General features: G+C 34.3%; 1 long non-coding RNA gene across 1 annotated transcript; it reads left to right on the forward strand.

The window, feature by feature from the left end:
• The first annotated feature begins 4,290 nt into the window (after window positions 1–4,290).
• On the forward strand, window positions 4,291–22,736 carry LOC131381599 (uncharacterized). Its single transcript, XR_009210447.1, has 3 exons — window positions 4,291–4,442; window positions 7,498–7,569; window positions 22,416–22,736. It is a non-coding gene; the product is annotated as an uncharacterized LOC131381599 (long non-coding RNA).
• Window positions 22,737–23,382: the final 646 nt, after the last annotated feature.

Genomic DNA, 23,382 nt, shown 5'->3' on the forward strand with positions numbered 1-23,382 from the left:
AGGATTAGTATGTCAAAATTTTATTCTGTATCATTTTGATTTTTTCTACCTTAATTGGGCTTAGATAAAAAGTTTGAAATGTCCTTGCAGATAAATGTATAAAATAACTATACAAACAACGATTACAACAACAATAATAAGTATCCCTGGAGTCCTGAATAAGAAAGAAAGGAAATCTAGAATAAAGCTAATGGATTAATAGAAGACAGATTGATCCAGAAACAAAAAGCCTCCATGAGGTTTAAAATGTATCTGTATTTAAAGAGAAAAACTGAGAGCTAGAAAAATGTCTGATCAGGTAACAGAATGTTGTAGTATAAGACTTTATTCATTGTTCATTTTTGGATTATGACAAAGTTCTAGGTGTGGCCTGGAAGTATATGAAGACACATGTGGCATGAAACTAAAGCTGTTGGAGTTGAAGAGGAGAAACAATTATAAAACATGGGGATTCAGGACGGGTGCAGTGGCTCACGCCTGTAATCCCAGCGCTTTGGGAGGCTGGGGTGGGTGGATCACCTGAGGTCCAGAGTTCAAGACCAGACTGGCTAATATGGTGAAACCCCATTTCTACTAAAAATACAAAAAATTATCTGGGTGTGGTAGCATTTGCCTGTATTCCCAACTACTCGGGAGGCTGACGCAGAAGAATTGCTTGAACCCGGGAGGCCGAGGTTGCAGTGAGCTGAGATCATGCCGTTGCACTCCAGCCTGGGTGACAAGAGCGATACTCCATCTCAAAACAAAACAAAACAAAGCATGTGGATTCAATTATTATGAATTCCCAAAGACACTATTATAGCGTAGGATAATGATGGCTCCAAGGAGAGCCATGAAGTCAGTGACAAAATCTTTTGGTGAATAACTGAGAGTGATTATAACAATTCAGATTATCTGAATTCAACAGTGTTTTTATCTAAGAATAAAGGATTAATAATTTGGAATGGTAATTATAACAAGGAAAAATATCCTTATTCCTGTTCTTGAAGGTTTCATTCTTACCATCAATGTGTGGTGGCTAGAAAATCAGCATAATTTTTCAGGGACCACAGGGGAGGCCATGTATTCTGTGGAGACCAGGATTTATTTAAGAAAAGAAAATAATGGGCAGAAAGAGTATTCATTGTAGTTAATTGCAGTGGAGATAATTAATAGATTAAAGAGTCCAGACTTGGCAGAGAGGGCAGAAATAGGAGTGTGAGTTAAAGGCATACTGGATACCATTTCAAAGAGAATGTATTATTAGACTAGCTTAGCATCTCAAGGTAGTGAGTTGACAGAAACAAGAGGTGTGTTGACATTGTCTGCTATCAAGATACTTATAGGGACTTTCGGCAAAGGTCCATTCAAACTGGTAATAACACAGCCAGAAGTTTTGGTGCTGTTTGATGGTAAACAATGTTTTTTGCTTGTTGGCCAGTCACACTTATCATTTTGCTTATATTTTCACATACAAGTTTTGCTGGAAAGATTGTGAATTTCCTATTTACTTGTCTTCCAAGGAGAAAGACATTTATTCCAAAAAGGAAAAGGGAGCAGAGAACAATGATTAAGTCCCTTAAATAATTTTTTTATCTATACGATATTCTTTATAAAGCAACTCTAAATTATTTTTCAAGTGGAAGTGTATTCTTTATTATTTTGATACTTCCATATCTATTTTCCCATATTATTTTCTACTATTTCTGTAAATTATCCAGAAGCAGCTTATATTTGTTACTCTAAGCCACATATGCTTCTTATTATTGAATATTATCCTTGATCTTTTTCTGATAAAGCTAAATTGAACTGATATGACAAAAAAAACGCACCTCTTACTGGAAATATTAATTATTCACAGACAGCATTTCAGTATCATGCACCAAATAAACAAAGAAAAAATATCCCTAATTCTGCACAAGGCAATTTTGGGGAAAACAACATTCACAGTATTAGTCATGTTAATAGTCAGAACTCTGGGCAGTTTTAAAGGACAGACGTTATTCTTTCTCCAATGCTGTTTAATGATTTCTCATAGGCATCCTTATAAGGCCATAGAGGTTAGAGTGGGGCAGACATGGGCTCTTCAGTCAAGCAGTCTTGAGTCGGCTTAACTCACTGATTGGCATTTATTGGTGGTATTCGACTGTTTAATTTCAGAGCCTCCACTGTTAATACTACACTATATTGCCTCTCATAGGATCAACTCACTTGACGGTGATGAGAAATAAATGAAATAGTTATCTTTTCTATGCTTTTCATTTATTTTATAGTATAGGACAATGAAGCAATTTTTTCAGGGTCCTGAAGCTATCAGGTGGTAGAACTGAGATTAAAAACAAATAAGCAAAAACAAAAACAAAGAAAAAACACTGTCTTAACTTCATATCGAGTGCAATGGCTAATATAACATTTTTTCTCATCCTTGAGAACATGTTTTAAAGTATAATTGCTTTACTTAAGAAAAAAAATCAATGAGGTCTATAATCATTCTGTTTTGAGTCCTGGAATTTTTTTTTCATAGTCGAAGAAACTAGTGATCTTGAGAATGGTATTGTGCTTATACTGCAATCTGATAGTAATTATATGTATACTGCAAATTCATATAATTTTTCTCTATTTTTTGTTTCACATAATTTTAAATAATATACAGAAATCACAGAGGTACATTATTGCTAAGATATAAAGATCATCTGTTGAAATGATTATTAATGTATTCACATGCTAGCTGATTAAAAATATTTAGTGTAAGTGTATGTATTAGGGTTCTCTAGAGGGACAGAACTAATGGAATATATATATATGAATTTGTTAAGTATTAACTCACACAATCACAAGGTCCCACAATAGCCCATGTGCAGGCCAAGGAGCAAGGAGAGACAGTCCGAGTTCCAAAACTAAAGAATCTGGAGTCCAGTGTTTGAGAGCAGGAAGCATCCAGCACAGGAGAAAGATGTAGGCTGGGAGGCTAGGCCAGTCTCTCTTTTCACATTTTTCTGCGGGCTTATATTCTAGCTGCGTTGGCAGCTGATTAGACTGTGCCCACCCAGATTAAGGGTGGGTCTGCCTTTCCCAGCCCACTGACTCAAATGTTAATCTCCTTTTGCAACACCTTTACAGACTCACCAAAGATTCAGTACTTTGTATCCTTCAATCCAATCAAGTTAACACTCAGTATTAACCATCACAGGTCCACCCCTTGTCAACTTGAACCCACACACATCTCCTGATATCAGACATAATCTTCAAATGAAGACAATTAATAAGGTTGTAATTATGCCTACGGTAATACAACTATCCTTCATACAACCAGAAACGCACCAATCCCCAACCCAAATACTATTACATAAAGTTAACAATACATAAATGCTAATATGAAGTCAATAAATCTTATGTCACATGATAAAGGAGAAAGGAAATAAAAATATTTTTTAGTAAAAGTGTATACTTGCACAGACATGTTTTTAACAAAATGAGGAAATACTCATGACAATTACAGTCCTCATTGCTGCGGCTGGTCATGTGGTCACAGCTGGTATTGATGACTACCTTCTTCTACTACCCATTCTGTATTCCCTTTGCCTTCAACAAGAACCTCAGCAGGTCGTGTTTTTATTTTCCTGGTGGAGTGACCCAAACCTTCATTCCTGAAAGGTCTGAGTCATTTGTGGTCCTGCCTGGATTGGACTATTGTAGTTTCCCATTGACCTTAATCACAGGGTGTGGTAATATACTAACAGACGCCCTAATGGATCTCCTGTATTCCATGCATACTCTTCCTTACCTCTGTTGTGCAGTAGTAGACTGATTTCATCTTGATAATCTGGTTCAATCACCCCAGCCAAGTAACTCTCTTATTAGCCTGTTGACTTAAAGGTAGGAGAAGCCCAAAGTTTCCAAGTGGCAATCTTAACTTCCAGTTGAATGAAATCGTTGTTGTGTCTCCTGGTGGCAGTGTTTCTCCTCTGGAACTAAGATCTCTAGGCCAGCAAAATATAATGTCATGGGAACAGGAAGCAAAAATTTTGCCAGTGGATCTCTAGGGGTGTTGGTGAGTGGTGCCACTTCCATTTCCACCCCTTGATTCCTGGACTCGTGAATCTTGGCTATGGGAGAAACAGTACCGTATATCGGCCACTGATTCAGAGCACACACAGCCTTCTGGAGCACTTTGCCCCAGCCCTGCAAAGTATTGTCACCTAGCTACCATTGTGATTGTGACTTCAAAAGGGCATTCCAGCGTTCTGTCAATCCAGCTGCTTCAGGGTGATAGGGAACATGATAAGACCAGTAAATTCCATGAACATGAGCCCACTGCTGCACTTCTTTACCCATAAGTGAGTGCCTTGGTCAAAGGCAATGCTGTGTGAAATACTATGACAGTGGATAAGGCATTCTGTGAGTCCATGGATGGTAGTCTTGGCAGAAGAATTGCGTGCAGGATAGGCAAACCCATATCCAGAGTAAGTGTCTATTCCAGTGAGGACAAACCTCTGCCCTTTCCATGATGGAAAATGTCCAATATAATTAACCTGCCACTAAGTAGCTTACTGATCACCTCAAGGAATAGTGCCATATTGAGGGCTCAGTGTTGGTCTCTCCTGCTGGGAAATTGGGCACTCAGCATTGGTCACAGCCAGATCAGCCTTGGTGAGTCCATGTTGCTGAGCCCATGCATAACCTCCATCCCTGCCACCATGGCCACTTTGTTCATAGGCCCACTGGGCTATGACAGGGTGGCTGGAGAAAGAGGCTGAGTGGTGTCCACAAAACTGATCATCCTTTTCACTTGATTAAAATCCTCCTCTGCTGAGGTGACCCCTTGGTGACCACTCACATGGGATACAAATAACTTCACAATTTTTGACCACTCAGAGAGGTCCATTCACATACCTCTTCCCCAAATTTCTTTATCACCAATTCTCCAATCATGCTTCCTCCAAGTTCCTGACCATCCAGCCAAACCATTGGCTGAAGCCCATGAACCAGTATATAATCGCGTATCTGGCCATTTCTCCTTCCTTGCACAGTGCAAAACCTGGCGCACTGCTCGAAGTTCTGCCCACTGGGAAGATTTCCCTTCATAGCTGTCCTTCAGGGATGTCCTAGAAAAAGACTGTAGTGCTGCAGCTGTCCACTTTTGGGTGATGCCTTTAGATTGTGAAGAACCTGTGAACCAGGCCCTAGTCTTCTCTTCCTCTGTCAACTGATCACCAGGAACACCCCATGTAGCTATCGCTGCAGGCTAGGGAAGAAAAGGCAGAGTGGCAGGAGTGGAGACCTTGGGCATTTGAGCCACTTCCTCTTGTAACTTACTTGTGCCTTCAGGACCTGCTCGAGCCTGATCACACATATACCGCTTTCATTTGATGATGGAATGCTGATGTGCACAACCAACTTTATGGCTAGATGGGCCAGAAAGCACCCAGTTCATGATAGGCAGTTCAGGTTGCATGGTGACTTGATGACCCATAGTCAAATGTTCAGTTTCCACCAAAGCCCAGTAATGGGCTAAGAGTTGTCTCCTAAAAGGAGAGTAGTTATCTGCAGAAGATGGCAGGACCTTGCTCCAAAATCCTACAGGCCTCCACTGTGATTCACCTATGAGGGCCTGTCAAAGGCTCCAAACAACATCCCTACCTGCAACTGACACCTCAAACACCATTGGATCTTCTGGGTCATATGGCCCAAGTGGCAGAGCAGCTTGCACAGCAGCCTGAACCTGTTGCACAGCCTTCTCCTGTTCTGGACCCTATTCAAAACTGGCCACCTTTTGGGTCACTTGATAAGTGGGCCAGAGTAACACACCCAAATGAGCAATGTGTTGCCTCCAACATTCAAATAGACCCACTAGGCATTGTGCCTCTTTCTCGATTGTAGGAGGAGCCAAATACAGCAACTTATCATTCACCGTAGAAGGAATATCTTGGCAGGCTCCACACCACTGGACCCCTAGAAATTTCCCTGAGGTAGAAGGTCTCTGAATTTATTTGGATTTATTTCCCATCCTCTGGTATGCAAATGTCTCACCAATAAGTTTAGCATGTTTGCTACTTCTTGCTCACTTTATCCAATCAACATAATGTCATTAATGTAATGGACCAGTGTGATATCTTGTGAAAGTGAAAAACTATCAAGGTCTCTCCAAATAAGATTATGACACAAAGCCAGAGAGTTGATACACTCCTGAGGTAGGACAGTAAAGGTATATTGCTGGCCTTGCCAGCTGAAGGCAAATTGCTTCTGGTGAGCCTCATGGACAGGAATGGAGAAAAAGCATTTGCCAAGTTCTTACTCCTTATAACAGTAGGAAATTGAAGCATTGCCAAGGTCATCTCCTGGCCGACTGCCTCTTTTCTATAGTCCCATAAGCGAGGTTCATTGACCTGTCTCCTAGATACAGTTTCCCCAGATTCCAGCTTTTCTTGTTTTCTCTACTTAACAATAACCTAAATTTACACTTTGATAAATATCCTTCAGAAACTGGATTAGGACAGGAATAGGAATTCTGGTACCAGAATACAATTAGCTACTGTATATCTTGAATTCCAAAGAGATATTTACTAAATACAATCAGATAAATATAAGACTCTATTATCATACAGTGGAAATCTCGAGTGCCTACTAGGTTACAGGCATATGTTCCTAAAGATGATCTATTCATATTTTAAAGCGTTAATCATCTAAATGTTTCTGCATTGGCTCATCTTCAATTAAATGCATCCTTTACTCTCCATCGAGAGGATACAAATTCTACTCAGTTCTATTTACTTTAGAGATATATTAAAAAGATATGAGGAGGGGGGAAGTATCTCTGTTTTGAAATTTTGAACTCATGGGCTCACTTCCAACCATATTATTGTCACTTTGTGTCTGCTGAAGAAATTAATACCATAAAGTTACAGGACTTTTTAAAATGTAATTAATCTGTGAAATGTTCCTAGATAAAAATACATTAACTAATTTCATGAAGTCTATCTGAAAGCTTCATTTTCTGACACCATTCCAAGACTCATTAATAGTGTGCTCTCTTTAGTATATGAAAATGGTACATTGGTGCCTGTAATGCTCAGCATTGTTTGTAGAATATTTTATCCCACATCACCTTATTGGCAGTGAACATCTACTAAATTATTCTTCTCTCTAACTTGACATCTTTTATTTTCAGCATTAACTATTTAACATGCAGTTCAATTGATGTATTTTCAATTTTTGGAAGCATATATGTGTATATATATATACAATTACATATATCAATGATATTTATCAAATATCGGTAAAACATTTTCATTAGAAAATCATTATGTTCTTTTTTATTTTTGTATTTTATAGTTTTTACAAAACTGAAAGATTTACCAGTATACTAAGATTGTTATAAATGGACAAAGATTCATAAATATTAAGACAACATTACCACTCTCTGGTTTGCAAGGTAAGGGAAATGTCCTCAAAACAACAATAATAGTAGTAATACTAATAATACAATTTATGTTTTTACTGGTACTTTTCAATTGACAGGTATTTATAAAGACATTTGGAGAGGTATTATCAACATTTTATAGAAAAGGACCCTCATCCTGACTATGCTATGTGAGTACATAAAAAAATTGAATCCAGACATTCCAACTCTAAGTCGAGTGCATTTTCCACTGTAATGAAAAGACAACAGATGCTGGAGAGGATGTGGAGAAACAGAAACACTTTTACACTGTTGGTGGGAGTGTAAATTAGTTCAACCATTGTGGAAGTCAGTGTGGCAATTCCTCAAGGATATAGAACTAGAAATACCATTTAACCCAGCGATCCCTTTTCTGGGTATATATACCCAAAGGATTATAAGTCATTCTACTATAAAGATCCATGCACACGTATGCTTATTGTGACACTGTTCACAATAGCAAAGACTTGGAATCAACCCAAATGCCCATCAATGATAGACTGGATAAAGAAAATGTGGCATATATACACCATGGGATACTCTGCAGCCATAAAAAAGGATGAGTTATTGTCCTTTGTAGGGACATGGATGAAGCTGGAAACTATCATTCTCAGAAAATTAACACAGAAAAGCAAACACCGCATGTTCTCACTCATAAGTGGGAGTTGAACAATGAGAACACATGGACACAGAGAGGGGAGCATCACACTCCAGGGCCTGTCAGTGGATGGGGGGCTAGGAGAGGGATAGCATTAGGAGAAATCCAATGTAGATGATGAGTTGATGGGTGCAGTAAACCACCATAGCACTTGTATACCTATGTAAAAAACCTGCATGTTCTGCACATGTACCCCAGAACTTAAAGTATAATAAAAAATTTTAAAAAAAAAGAGAGAGACTCAACCTCTGTCTTGCAACACAGCTAGGATCTGGGTAAACTGGAATTGGAAAGGGTGGACAGGTGGGTGGGTTTCTGGGCAAAAGAGTTGGAACCAGGGAAGAGAAAGCTATGGGAAAAATAATAATAATATTCAAAGTACAAATGATTTCCATTTATTTTAGTAATTTTTACCATAAAGACTCTTACATTGAGGAAATCTGTACTTCAATGACTTCATAGTTAAAAAGTATTATAACTTAGTTCTAAATGTTCATTAGAAGTACTTTTTACTATCACTATATAATCTTTGTAAATGTCATTTGTGTATAATCTAATAAAGCAGGTTATGTAAAACCAGAGTATTACTTTGCAATGTAATCCATATAAATACCTTAATTAGAAAGTCATGTAAATTTCCCTGTTACTAATTATCAAAAATTTGCTTCTTTAAAACTCTCAGCTATTCATACTTGCTCTTCCAAAAAAGTCAGAAATCTTGGTTTGGGAAAGTTCAGTTACTACTATGGTAACCCAGGACCAGGAAATTTTGTGATTTTTCTTTTTAAACACACCATACATACTATTTAGTCACAGCTGTAACTGTAAATATCTAATACCTTCAGCTATTATCAAAAGGGTTTGCAAGGGGAATACTGGAAAAAGTATTTGTGTTTTCTGTTCCTTATTCAACATATATAGCCACCTGATGTCAAGTGACTGAAAATAAATCTGCATAGTATGTTCAATATGAAATTAAGACATGAGTTTGAAATTAAAACACACATCAACATTGTAATTTTAAATTTTGCATTTCAAGTTTGAATGTTAAATTGCTACAACTATAAGTAACTAATCTTTTCATTTGAGAATGGTGCCTAATAACATTTAAAAAACAATACGTAGCTCCATAATATATAACTTATTTGACCAGAAACTACTAGAGAAAAAAAGAATGTATTTTAGTGCATTAAAAAATAGAAGATTTTAATCATTTATTTCAATATTTTTACTCATATTTAACAAATATTTTATTGAATAACTTTTATTGAATACAATGCACTAGGGATACAACAAGCAACACAGAAAAATTTACTCTGATAAAGCTTACGTTTCTGAAATAGACACAAGGGAAAAAAAGTCAAATATATGGGAAAATCAAGTAAAAATAAGCATTATGAAGAAAAATAAAGAATGAAAGAAAGAGAGAGCGAGAGATGCATATTGTGTGGCTAGTTAAATATAGTGGTCAGGGAAGACACTATTTATAAAGTGACATTTGAGCACATACCTGAAGAAGGGAGAGAACCAGACAAGGAGCTCTCTGGGGAAAGATTTCAGACAATAAAAGCCAAGGTACAGGGGTGACTGACAAGGAGAGAGTAAGTAAAGGATTTGCGGGAGATAAATTATTGGCTATGATTTTAGTTTGAAATTAACCTGACCTGTGTAATTTTCAGATACAGGTAGTGCACTCCTAATCCAAAAATTCAAAATCTGAAATGCTCCAAAATCTGAAACTTTATGAATATCAACATGGTGCCACAGTGGAAAAGGACACACCTTACCAATGTAATAGAACAGTCATAACTGTGTCACATGCACAGAATTATTAAAAATATTATATAAAATTATCTTAAGGCTATGTGTATAAGGTGTATATGAAACAAATGAATATTTGAACTTGGGTCTCATATCTAAGCTATCTCATTACATACATGCAAATGCTCAAAATTTTGAAAAATATTTAAGTCTGAAACAATTATTGTCCTAAACATTTTAAATGAGGGATACTCAACCTTTATTTCTGAAAGTCAAAATAAATAATTTGAACAGAAAAGAATCATGGCCTGGTATTAAAACAGTTAGGTGTTAGCCAAAAATAGCAGACTCACCAGAAAATTCTCAAAGCCAAGTTTCACACTGACTGTAGAGATCTCAAGACAATCATGATTTCGGATTTTTACATGTAAGATATGAGTGCTTATGTAACAAACTCCAGTTTGAAATTACTTTCTGGGTTCTAGATAATGTGATCCAAACATTTTTAATACCATGATTCTGTAATATTGAGTAGAGCTTTAATAGATATATATTAATTTATCATGTGTGATCTATATGTTATATACATTTTTATACATGTATTAAGACAATTGTGATAATTAATTATATACAATACATAAAACAAAAATAAAAATAAATATATAAAATATATGATATATTGTATCATATATGTATATATATATCTATATATATGCAGTATATAGCAAAACAAAAATAGAAATCGCTATTTTAAGTATTCTACATTTCATATATAACTTTTTCACTAAAATATAGCATTAATCACATATTAAAGAGGAAATTCTGTCTGTGCTTCATTTAAAAAAAAAAATTTCAATAAACATGCAATCATAAAGCAATTTAGAAGCCTGACTCTAAATTGTCTCTTTCCATATTTGATTATACTGACTCTCAGAGCTGAAAAGAAAACCACTTCAGAAAATTATAGTTTTGATGAAAGAATTATAAACTAATTCTTTTTAAATTATGGTAAAATAGACATAACAAAATTTACCATCTTAATTATTTTTGAGTGTACATTTCAGTAGCACTGAGTACATTCACATTATTGTACAACCATTCTCCAGAAGTTTTTTCATCCTGCAAAAACTGAAAGTCTGTACTTATTAAACAACTCCTTTTTTTTCCTACCCAGCCCCTGGCAATTATCATTCTACTCTGTACTTAGAAATTTGACTATTATACATACCTCACATAAATAGAATTATTCAAAATTTGTCTTTTTGTGACTGGCTAACTTGATTTAAGGTAATATTCTCAGGCATCATTCTTTTCATTGCTTTTGTCATTATTGTCTTTCTGTTTAAAGGCTGAATAATATTCCTTCATATACATAGACCACACTGTGTCCACTCACACATGAATGGACATTTGGGTTGTGTCTACCTTTTTGCTATTATGAATTATGCTACTGTAAACATGGGTGTACAAATATCTTCTCAAGAACCTGCTTTCAATTTGGGGAGTATACACCCAGAATAAAAATCTGTAAATTCTATTTTGAATTTTATTTTATTCTATTTTTAATTTTTGAGGAACTACCATATTGTTTTACACTGAAGCTGTAGCATTTTACATTCCTACCAACAGAACACAAGGGCTCCAATTTTTCCACATTCTCACCAACATTTGTTATTTGTATTTATTATTTTTGATAGTAGCCATACTAACGGTGTGAATTGCAATCTCATTACAGTTTTGCTTCGTATCTCCCTAGTATGTGGTGATGTTGAGCATTTTCTCATGTGCTAATTGGCCTTTTTGTATATCCTCTTTGAAGAAATGTCTATTCAACTCTTTCACTCATTTAACAAAATATTTTTATTTTTTTAAGAGATGGGGTCTCATTCTATCACCCAGTCTGGAGTGCAGTGGCATGATTACAGCTCACCGCAACCTTGAACCTCTGGGTTCAAGTGACCCTCCCATCTCAGCCTCCGAAGTAGCTAAAACTACTGTGTCACCACATTTGACTATTTACAGAAATTTTTTGTAGATCTTATGTTGCCCAGGCTGGTCTCAAACTCCTGGCCTCAAGTGATCCACACACCTTGGACTCCCAAAGTTTTGGGATTACAGGTATGAGCCATCATGCCTGGCCATACACCCATTTTTCAATCATGTTGTTTGTTTTATGGTTTTTGAACTGTATGAGTTCTTTATATATTCTGGATATTATCCTCTTATCAGATATGTCATTTACAAATATTATCTCTTATTCCAAAGATTGCCTTTTCATTCTTTTGATTTTTAAAATTATACTTCAATTATTTAAAGATTTTATTCAAAATTCAGGTTCTTACTTATTCAATTTCCCTGATATCCATCCATTATTTCTTCTCACTAATTGAATTTTGTTGCATTTTAATATTTTGATCAAATGCATTCAAAATCTAATGACACTCTTATTTTGAAAGATTTTTAAACAGGTTGAAAATCTTTTAAGAGTTGTATGTGGACAGAGAACTTCACAAGTGACGCATTTCTGGAAGAAAATTAAATAATGATAGAAATATTTCCAAATATTTATTTCAAAAATATTCTCTCCATGACATTTGTTTTATCAAAAAATAAAATACCTTATTTTAAAACTTTATCTTAACTTCAAAGGAATTTATTTTATATTTTTTATAGCTGTCTGCTTAATGGTGCCTAGTAATGGCCACTTGAAGGTCTGCAAATTTCTGACACATATTTTGGAAAACAAAATCTCAACTTTATATTTGACAACTCTTAAGAACATTACCAAGAACTACGCAGTGAAGTCCTATGTGCTACAAATACCGCTCAATATAAAAGTATTTCATGAATTTCGAGATCTATATTATTTAAGATTATTTGTCTTAAATAAAATGGATTTGATGAAATAAACTTTTAATGCTTTCTGTGGTGAATGATGATGCAGTGCATGCATTTTATATGTTGTATTATATCTATAAGCTTACCACTGTGATATGGTTTGGCTGTGTCCCCATCCAAACCTCATCTTGAATCATAACTCCCACAATTCCCACGTGTTGTAGTAGGAACCCAGTGGGAGGTGACTGAATTATGGGGGAAGGTCTTTCTTCCCCTGTTCTCGTGATAGTGAATGAGTCTTACAAGAGCTGATGGTTTTAAAAATGGGACTTTCCCTACACAAACTCTCTCTTTGCCTGCTGCTATCCATGTAAGACTTGACTTGCTCTTCCTTACCTTCCACCATGATTGTGAGGCCTCTCCAGCCATGTGGAACTGTAAGTGCATTAAATCTCTCTTTCTTTTGTAAATTGCCCAGTCTCGGGTGTGTCAGCAGTGTGAAAACAGACTAATATACACTGTTTTTCTTCTTTGGTTCCCAAATACAATACCTCATCAATGACAAAAAGGGTTAAACTAATATGGCTTTTATTAAAGAAAAAATGTTATTGAGAATATAATTTACGGTACATAGTTTCTTTGATATTTCAAAAAAAAGTGACCTTTTTGTATTTCCTCACAGAAGTAGAATCTAGCAAATACTGTATGGTGAGGCATATTAAACACCTGTACTTCCATCCAGTTGTATATATTTGCCATCACAAAAAAGAAATTGATTTCTCAATGATATTTGGATTATATTTCTTACACCATTAAGTAAGAAATTGAAACTATTATTTGATAGCATATCTAACAACTGAAATAGTTCAGTTACCACACTGGTTAGTGCTTTTCTACCAGAATAAAACACTATCAATAAGTTTAATTACCACCAAATTTTTGGTAATTATAATTAAAACATCTTTTTAAAATAAACTGATAATTATAGAATTCTGTATTATTAAAATGTTAATACTATTAATTCAACTTGATAGATTTGTCAACTTATATGGATTATTTTTTAAAAGTACAATTCACTTAGCTTAGTTAATTTTGACAGTTTTGTCCACTTCCTTGATTCAATTTTGACAAGTTTGTCCATCACAAATTTGCAAAATCTAATGAAAAATTGTGACAATATGATTTCACAAATGAAATTTATTTAAATATTAATCAATGTAAATTTTTTAAGTAAATACAAAGCTATTCTATTAGAATATACGTTTGTTTTTTAAGACTTAGAAGAGTACTGTTTTGGTCTATAGCAACTGTTGAATATCTTTAAAATAGAAAGTGCTAGGGTTTTTTAAAGCTCTTTTTCTTATTCAGATTAGGAAAAAGTGATTTATGTAGGATGAACCTAATCTATTGAAACATCTATTTTTTAACTACAATATTGTACAATGTTTTATAATATTAGATTTGATTGGCTATTTAAACCTAACTGAATCCAGTCACTACAAAGTCTTTAAACTCTGGTAAAATATTCAACATACCACAAAAAATCAATTCTAATCATGACAATATTTAAGTAGACTTCCATTTTAGAATATTTTTAAATTTACAAAAATGTTGCAGATAGTACACATAGTTCCCACATGCCCTACATGCCCAATTTTCTCAAAGGTTGTTACCTTATATAACCATAGTAAAATTGTCATAACTAAACAACTAATATTGGTATATTACCATCACCTGCATTCCAGAATTCATTCAGATTTCACTGGTTCTTCAACTGATATCTTTTTTCAATTCCAGGATTTAATTTAAGGTACCACATTGAATATTCATTATGCCTTCATAATCTCCTGTGTTCTATGACAGTTCCTCAATCTTTTCTTGTAAGACATGTTTGAAAGCAAACGATCTAGAATTCCCCAATTTGCAGATATATGTTAGTAGTTAGTTAATATCTTTATTTACCAAAGCATTTGAGTCTTGTCAAATCAGCTTATTTCTTCAAACAATGTAGAATTTCCTGCATTGTCTATAGCAAGAAGTAAAACAATTGAAACTTATGCACAAATGTATAAACTTCTAACCTGATATGAGAACAGACATAATTTTCAGATTCAAAAATACGCAAAAAATAGAGTTTGAATCAGGCATGTAAACGAAAAAATCCATTTTTCTGGTGAAAAAATGATGAAAGGGGAAGAAGTAGTCCTAAGGGAGATTATAATTTTAAGATAGGTTTTAGTAAATTCTATGCTTTCCGCCCTCAAGAAATGAATCTAAGAAAGTCAAAGTAAGTTTGCTTTAGAATGGACAAGACTTTTGTAAATTTTTATTTGAAATCATTGTTTTTTAAAATAGATCTCTTTCCTGTGTCTTTCTTGATTTGAAAGGAGCAAGCAAAGACAATAATTATAATTTATAAAATTTATCTTGAAGTAATATTTTAAATGGAATTATAGAAATGAGCAGGAAATAATTTTAATTATCACTAAATCTATTTTTTTTATTTTATAGATGAATAAATCGAGATCCCAGAAGTCTTAGTGACTTTAAAACTAGGAACACCAAAAAAACTTAGTAAAGACTTCAGAAAATACTCAGTTTTTTGTTGTTTGTTTGTTTTGTTTTTTATTGACAAGGAAAGACATGGTGCTCTTTATCCTTCTACCAAATGAGTAGCCTTGCAGGTTTTGAAAACACAGAGCTAGAGTAATATAAATTGCCCAAGTTGTTAGGAATAATACTGAAATATGTGTGGAGGCAGAGAACTAGCTGAATATACAAGGAAAGAATACAGATCCACAGAGAACAGGTAGCAATTTATGACAGTTGAGCAACAGACACAGAAATGAGACTTAGCTTAAGTGAACCAAACCACAAGATACGTGTACTCAGCATACCTTCTTTTCTTCAGAATTGGCTTCTTGCAAAATGCGACTCTTGCAGTGATAAAAACTATTTTTGTTTGAACTGTTTGAGAGAAATGATTTACAGATTCACATATTAGAAGTTTGTTACTGTGGAGCTTATATTCTTGTTATTTAATTCAATTTTGGTTGGGTTAATAGGTTGGTGATCATCAAATCCCTTGAGAAAGTCAAAGATGAAAAGATAGAATAAACATTTCCCAAAGAACACTGTGGAGTCATGCACACTCTTAAAATCAGAACCAGAAGATCTTTCTGAGGCCAGCTCTACCGCTCTTCCAACCAAATGCCTGGATGGGCAAGATGGAAACAAAACAACAGGCTTGTAATTATTCTGAGATCTTGTTTAACAAAGAGTAAAGCTGGGAAAGAAAAGATGGGGAGAAAAAAGAGAAAGACAGCCAAATACTCCAATTAACCCAAGAGCAAGGGAAGGAAGAGAAAATGAAGAAATTCTAATTTTGGTCTATCCATAAATAGGTGGCATCTCAATTCATTTCAGAAGGGACATTAAACTCTGTACATTCTCTATCCAATTATAAGGACATTTCAGACCAAGGACAAACCTCCCAGGAGGATACCAAAAAATACTTGCTCATGAAAATCAGCAGTTGTTAGTGGGGTGGTGGGGGTGGCAGTGGGTGGAAGAAAAACATGGTGTGTTGCAGAAATAACTCAACATTATTCCTTATCCTGAAGACAAATTAATATTTGGTTTTTGCAAGAATAACTCTATGAAATTGGAACATCTTTGCTGTGTTTGCTTCACAATTTCTCCTTAAGTATGAGGAATCTACATAAATTATTTAGAATTTTTCTGCACCAGAGATTTGTCTATTCTCACATATTATTTATGTAATAATTTATTTATGTTAGCATAATTGTTTTTATTTAGTTGGATTATAATCCAATACTATTTTATTTATTTTCTTTCACAAATTATTCCAACTTAACCATGGGGAACACTTTCATTTGGCTCCTGGATCTCTTTGACATGCTGGATCATTGTGGAAGTAGAGCACTTGTGTGTGGACATCTTCATTTTCTGTCACTAGAAGATGTCCAGGCCTCTGGTAATTTTGTTGGAGAATGGTATTAGAACCCAAGATCCTGGGGACGATGTATGCCAATTGCTAGTGAAGTCTCATTGTCTCTAGGTGCTTGCAACTGACATACACATATCCATAAATAATTCCATAAGAAAATTATATCTAGATTAAGCTAAACATGAGTTCATACTGATTATACCTCTAATCTATTACTACAGGTATAATTCTAGCCTCTTCCTCCTGCTTATCCGTAACCTCCCATTAAACCAGTGAAAAACCTGGCTCCGACTAGCCACTATTCATTTACTTAATTGTTTAATTGCAATATGCATACACATTGGTAACAGAAATGTCAACCTGAATCCACATGGAGAACAAATTTTTCAACTAAACTATGCTGATTTTGTAACACTCCATTTATCTCCAAAGTTACTTAGATTAGCACATTTTCCCCCAACCCTTCAGTGAGCTGTTTCATTCATTTAATACAGTGAGATTATGTCAAATCCTTCATTCCCAACTGGAATCTCTGAATTCCTAAATATACTTTTAAATTTACATACACTAAGGTTTACTTTAGCGCTGTAATGATCTATGGGTTGTGAAAAAAATTACTATTGTTTATACACCGTTACGGTATCATGCATAACAGTTTCAACATCATAATAACAATCCTGTGCTCCCTATATTCAATCTATTCTGCCTTCTGCCTTAAACACCCATCACCTCCGACAGGAGGTACCTCCTGTGTACCATCTGTATAGTTTGCCCTTTTCAGAAGGTCATGTATTTGGAGTTATAAAGTATAGCTTTTTCAGACTGGCTTCTTTCACTTAGATATATACATTTGAGATTCATTTCTTTTTGCATCTGGATTCGGCACGTACACTCTTTATATGCCATTAAATATATCCTGATTACTATAGCATTGTATGGATGTACCACAGTTTGTTTATTCACTCACCTATTGAAGTACATCTTGGTTGCTTCAGCTTTAGGAGATTGTAAATAACACTGTTATAAAATGCATGTGTAGGTTTTTGCATGGAAATAAGTTTTCAAATCATATGCATAAATGCATTATGCAATTGTTAAATGTCTTACAAAGTGCCCGTACCATTTTGTGTTTTTACCAGCAATAAATAAGAGTTGCTGTTATTTCTCATACTCACCAGTAGTAGATACCCAGTTTTAAGATTTTTGCCATTTTATAGGTATATAGTAATATCTCATTTTCATTTTAATTTACAATTTCCTAATGACAAAACACATTGTGTATTTTTTGTATGCTTATATGACACCTGTATATCTTTTTTGGTGAGATGTCTGATCAGATTTTTTGCTCATTTCTTAATTGGCTCTTCTGATTTTGTATTGTTGATTTTTAAAAGTTATTTGCATCTTTTGGATACATAGTTTTACATATTTGTGTTTTCCAAATAATTTCTGATCCAAGTTTTTCACAGAGTAGAAAATTTTAATTTTAATATAATCCAACTTACCAATTATAGAACATCTCAGCCCTGACTCTTTGGATTCATCTATCTTTCCAGATGGAGGGTGCTAGCTCTCCCTACTACACAGTCATGTATTTAATGGATCCAAGAAAAGTTGTTAATTTTCATTTCATTTACACTATTATTTTCACAAGGACAGGATTGACGGCTTCTAAGCCTCCACATGTTGGAGCTGAAATTGGAAATAAATTTTATGGATTTGTATTTAAAGTTGAAAACATTAAAATAAGTCTTTTCTGCTATAAGGTGTGGACAAACTAAGAACTGTAGTGAAATATTTTGGACTATAAGTTTCTAATAATAATATTGGAAAAAAATTATTTGATGTGGCCTGAGTTTTAAAAATGATGGTATAAAACTAGCTTGGTGAGAGCTCCATGGAAAGTATCTTCATAGCCATTCTGGTCTGCTTTCCGTGTGGCACTTAATTACATGCTTTTTTTCATAATGAAATTTTATAATGGATTGTTTGTTGAACATAGCATATATCTGCCCATGGAATTATACCAACAGTGCTTGTACACTCCTTATCCACAATGTTGTTTACATATGTTGATATAAAAAAAGATTAGTATTTGTGCTCATAGCTTTTAAGTCTTCACAAAAAGACAATACTGAAGTGGCAATATAAAATTACATTTTTCCCAATCTCTAAGAAATTTTATAACTGAATTGTGCCTGAAAAATAAAAAGTTTATGTGTTTATTTACTCAGTATTTATTGAGTAACTTCTGTATGTCAAGACTAGTAAAAATATAAACAGAGGATTTATAAAATTTAATATTAGAGAGAATATATCTATGTCACCAAATTCTTCTAAACAACTATACCTCTAGTGGTCGACAGTAGAGTGAAATAACTAATTACCATCAAGGGGATGTTATGAGTAATGCTTAATAGAAAAATTATTCTGAAAATAATTTAATATTATCATATATGTAGAGAGAGAGACAGAGTTCAGATAATCATCTAATATTTGGACAAACTGGGACACTTTGGATGGTGAAAAGGTTCGTCTTTTAATAATTATTCTGATACAACAGGCGTAACCAGAGAATGTCCTAGTAAATGGGGATGTTTTGTCATTCTACATATAGGAAACACCATATTTCCTTTCTTAATCTTAATCTTTAAGGGGGGAAAGCATAGAATTTACTAAAACTTAATCTTAATCTTTCTTAATCTTAATCTTTAAGACTGTGCATGACTCTACAGTGTCCTTTGGTCATTGTATTAGAATAATGAGAGAAATAGCACCAATAGGAGATATATTCTCATTTAAACAGTTTTTGGTACATATTAAAAACTGAGTAGATGCTTATTCAATAAATAAATAGAGAATAATTACTCCTGTAATCCCAGCACTTTGGGAGGCTGAGGCAGGTGGATCACCTGAGCTCAGGAGTTCAAGACCATCCTGGACAACTTGGTGAAACCCCGTCTCTACTAAAATACAAAAAATCAGCTGGGTGTGGTGGTGCGTCCCTGTAGTCCCAGCTACTTGGGAGGCTGAGGCACAAGAATCACTTGAGCCTGGGAGACAGAGGTGGCAGTGAGCTGGGATCATACCACTGCACTCCAGCTTGGGCTCCAGAGTGAGATTCTGTCCCCCTCCAAAAAAAAAATCAGTTAAAAAAGGTGTTATTTGTGAATAGGTATTAGATATTAATAAATAAAATGTATTGCTACTCTAAATATTTCAGCTAGGTAAATAATTTTAACCACCTCACTAAGGAATCAGGCTGAGTTTCACATCATTTCTTTCTTAAATTCTTTTTTACCCTTAGTAAACAAGCTAATGTGGAGAAAAAATGATGTAAAGTAGGAAATTACGTGGAAAATGGTCTGAATAGTTAACAACTAGAATAACAATCCCAGTAGAGATGTCAATATCACTTGCCTTTCACGTTGAAATTTAGATAAACCATAGTCAAGAAGCTAGCATATTGCATGGAATACAAGTGTCATCAACTATAAGCTTCAACCTACTTCATGCAAGAGTAGGAAAGAAAAAATACTGACTAGTATACAATAATGTTTTTATGTGATTTTTACATTTTATTTTATCAAAAGAGTTTTTAGTTGTTAAAACTACTGTGATAGTTTCTAAGATTGTGTATCATTTTTATGTATGCACAAAGAAGAAAATAAGAGCAAAATAAATTTGTTAATTTATTCCTAGGTTGTCTTTGTATCCAACAGTAATTTTTCTGAATCTATTTTTTTTGTTTCCTTTTTTCTTTTTCCTTTTGTATTTTCTTGCCTCAGCCTCCTGAGTGCCGGGATTACAAGTGCATGCCATCACGCCCAGCTAATTTTTGTATTTTTAGTAGAGATGGGGTTTCACCATGTTGGTCAGGCTGGTCTCGAACGCCTGACTTTGTGACCTGCCTGCCTTGGCCTCCCAAAGTGCTGGGATTATAGGCATAAGCCACCATGCACGGCCTCTGAATCTATTTTTGGTGGAAAATTATCACTAAATTACAACACATAACATTGGTTACTGTGCCATCAAGAGCGTTAGTGATACAGTATTTCTTAAGAGTGCTCTTCTCTTGTCTCCAATATTTTCTTCCAAGCCACCAATAGCTATTCTGTACTTTTTTTTTCTTTTTCTTTTTTTTTTTTTGAGATGGAGTCTTGCTCTGTTGTCCAGGCTGAAGTACAATGGCGCGAGCTCGACTCACTGCAACCTCTGCCTCCCACATTCCAGCAATTCTTCTGCCTCAGCCTCCTGAGTAGCTGGCATGAGTCACCACGCTCAGTTAATTTTTGTATTTTTTAGTAGAGACAGGGTTTCACCATGTTGGCCAGGCTGGTCTTGAATCTTGTGATTCACCTGCCTCAGCCTCCCAAAGTGCTGGGATTACAGGCGTGAGCCACCACGCCCGGACTTCTATACATTTTTAGTGCTAGTATATTTATGATCTATTGAAGATCTCAATTGAAGCTTCTCATACCAGGGTTCTCATTCCTTTCTCAAATAGACTTAAATAGTTTGTTGACTGACATAATGAGGCTCCAATTTTCCAATTATGTCACCAAGTACAACAAACAAGTTATTACACATGTAGGAAATGGCAAAAAAAATTCCAAGACAACTACAGCAGTGATTTTTCATCTATTTTAAAACATATCTCAATTTCAGAGATATTTAAATATTAAATGTTTATGTTGGTGAATGTGTCTACATACATCAATATGTGAGTTATATATGTATATATACATATACACCTGCATACTTTTTGTATTTTCCTTTAATGCAATGATATATACAGTAAATGAAGTAAAACACTACAAATCTCTGCAATTATGTTCGTCTTCAATACCAGAAAAGCTCTAATTCACTGTATAGGTATGAATGATTGGTTTCAAAAGTAGGATATCTATTGATTAATTTCAAATTCATGTGTTTATCTAAAAAGCAATATTTAGAGGGGAAAAGCACCCTTAAAATATTCCTAAAATATATTTAAAAGTATGTTGCATTTTAGATTATCCAGAGGAAAGCTCAGGTATTGTGTTACTTGTTTAGTTATGTACCATAATAAAACTGATTTTAATACAATCTTATTACAAAGAGAAAAAATATCCCATTTTGCAGCATTGGCTTTCTATTTCCTATCTACTTGGCCACATGAAACTTGGGTGCCTGTAAAGGCAGGATAATAACTAATCCTCTCTGGTGTTTAGCTTCACTTAATCCTTTCTGGTACTTATCCTATTAACATTTTTTTTTCCTCTTGTATTTAAATGCCAGTGCAGAGTACTCAAATTACTAGCATTTATTTCTGTGCTTCTGAATTTCCCAGTTAGAGAAAGTACCTTCAGAAATGTTAGACTAAATATATGCATTTATCTGAGTCTATATTCATTTTCAAGTGCTTATTCTAGTTTAATGACTTTTAGCTTGGATATTTTTAAGCTACTAGTTTATGTTTACCATTATTTTCTAACTAAAATTCATCTGCAAGGTAATGTAAGCTCTTTAACTGGAGTTTCAAAATTTTTTTATAAAACTTTTGCATACTTTTCAATTTTAGTTAAAATCCCATTTGAGGTACATGAATACTTACAACATATTACTGGGCATTTATAATATCAAAGGATGCAAAACAATAAATCTTATCTTTTGAAGAACTGTAGTAGTCAGACAAGGCTAAATATGCTGCACTAACTAGCAAGAACAAAATCACATTGGTTTGGAAAAATATAAGCTTATTTCTCACTCAATACTCATCTCCGTTACAGGTTGCCAGAAGAGTCTTTTTCAGATGGAATTGTACATCCAGATTACCAAGGCAAAAGAAATAGAATGCGGCAAATCATGCCTAGTTTTTTGAACTTTGGTCTTTTAAGTATCACATTTTACTCCCTTCTCCTCTCCTCTGGCAAAGCACGTCATGCCACAGCAAATAATTGCAACATGGTTGAGGAAGTAGAGTTATATTATGTGCCAGAAAGGGAAAAGGGAATATTTGTAATTAGCCAAAATGACTACTACATTCACATTAATGAAGCTTCCTTTAAAGGAACAGAGTAACAATAATATAAAATCAAAATGTTAAGGTACCAATATGTTTATCTTTCTTTGGCAAAAAAAGGAAATATAACGTATATACAATGTTGTTAGTTTATATACAGTGAGGAAATGATTACATAAGTGTATGTGTTTTGATTGTGACTGTGCATTTTTATGTCATTTAATTTGGTACTTCAACAAACATGTATAAATATCTTTGTTCTCTTTCAGTGTTGTGATTCAGGAAGCTTAGATCAGAAAATTTAAGTAAAGTTTTGTAAGTTGCACAACTACTAAGTCAACATGTTAAAAACTAGTCCTACTGATTTGTGCTTTTCCCACTACAAAATGCTACCTCTTCCAAAAGTACCATTTAATTAGTAAGGAGACATTTGTTTTTGTAGGTATAGACTTTAAAATTATGCTCGGTTTTCTCCTACTTACCTGCCTTCAAGTGAGATTCAAATATAAAGTATGAAAAATTGGGCACTTTCAGTATGAAGTAAAAAGTTTGGCAAATCCTTTTCCTGTAGCACAACTATAAAACAGTACAATTATCAACAACAATTTAAGGGCTCTGGCAATGTGAAAAAAGTATATAACTTATGTCATGTACATACATACATTTATGCATTGCATAATAGGGTTATACTGTGGAAATGCATCATTAGGTGATTTTATCATTGTACAAACATC

This window comes from Hylobates moloch, unplaced genomic scaffold (assembly GCF_009828535.3).
Source record: "Hylobates moloch isolate HMO894 unplaced genomic scaffold, HMol_V3 SCAFFOLD_17, whole genome shotgun sequence".
NCBI lineage: Eukaryota > Metazoa > Chordata > Mammalia > Primates > Hylobatidae > Hylobates > Hylobates moloch.